This window comes from Cinclus cinclus, chromosome 3 (assembly GCF_963662255.1).
Source record: "Cinclus cinclus chromosome 3, bCinCin1.1, whole genome shotgun sequence".
Lineage (NCBI taxonomy): Eukaryota > Metazoa > Chordata > Aves > Passeriformes > Cinclidae > Cinclus > Cinclus cinclus.
The window spans coordinates 63,150,363-63,151,557 of record NC_085048.1 but is presented as its reverse complement, the minus strand read 5'-3'; positions in this window follow the sequence as shown (position 1 = coordinate 63,151,557).

Below are 1,195 nucleotides of genomic sequence, written 5' to 3'. Positions count from 1 at the left end.
AGAAACCACCCCACTGTTACAGCCTCAGAAACCATGGTGCTCCCAGAGGTGGTGAGGGTGGTACTGTGGGGTGTAGGATCAGTGTGGGTTGGAGAGCTAACATCTTCTCCCAGCTGTGCTAAGGTTGAAGAAAATGGATTGTGAAACTACACTGACTTTGTGTACCAAATGGCCCTCTAACATGACTAACCTTTATGCTTAATGCAGTGGAGTAACAAGCTTTTCACAACCAACGAGCACTTAACTGCCTTGACTGAAGTATTGAGCACTCACTGTCATTTGGATTTTAGCTTCCTGAATGGTGACATGCTTACATGGTGTTTTCTAACACATAATGCTTTTTCTGGCACATAATGACAGGGCGAGAAGAAATGGCCTCACATTGTAACAGAGGAAGTTTAGATCAGATATTAAGAAAAAAATTCTACATCTGTGTGGTTGCCAAACATTAGAACACGGCTTCCCAAGGAAGTGGTTGAGTCACTATCCCTGGATAAAAAGGTTAATATGTTACACTTAGAGGCAGGGTTTAGTAGTGAACTTAGCAATGTTTTCAATAACAGTGGATTTAGTGATAGATATAAGGTGATAGTTTTTTCCAAAGTACATGATTCTGTGATTGAAATAATATTTTACACAACATTTAGTAAGAACAAGGCATCACCAGCCCTGGATAGAGTTTAGGTGTTCTGACAGTTGTTTCAAAGGCTGACAGTGTACCTAAGGTGGCTGTCACATAAACATAGCTAGATAAGATTGTGGATGTTTTTTGACAATACTTCAGAGATTTAAAAAAACATGAGAGGGGAAATCAGCGAATAAAAGTTAAGCCAGCTCTGTATGGAGAAAGTAAATATAATTCCACTCATGAGAGCTGTTCCTGGTATACCTACTACCTGTGCCACCAGAGCTCTGTACACAGCTCCTGGCAGGGGTTGTTCTCACCGTGCAGTCAGTGTAGTCTCTCACCACCAAAACATTGCCAACCTGCTCAAATTCATCCTTGTCTTGAAGTGTTACACATTGGGAAAAAAAAATAAATTGGCTAATATGTAAACTGTCATGAAACTTCCTCCTTTGCTCTTCACACTCTCAGCCCAAGTGCTTGGTCATGTGCCTTTTTGTCAGAAAAGGTCGTGACAAGATAAACAACTTCACACTTTGTGTGAGAAATTTCAACAGACTTTTGCTTGCT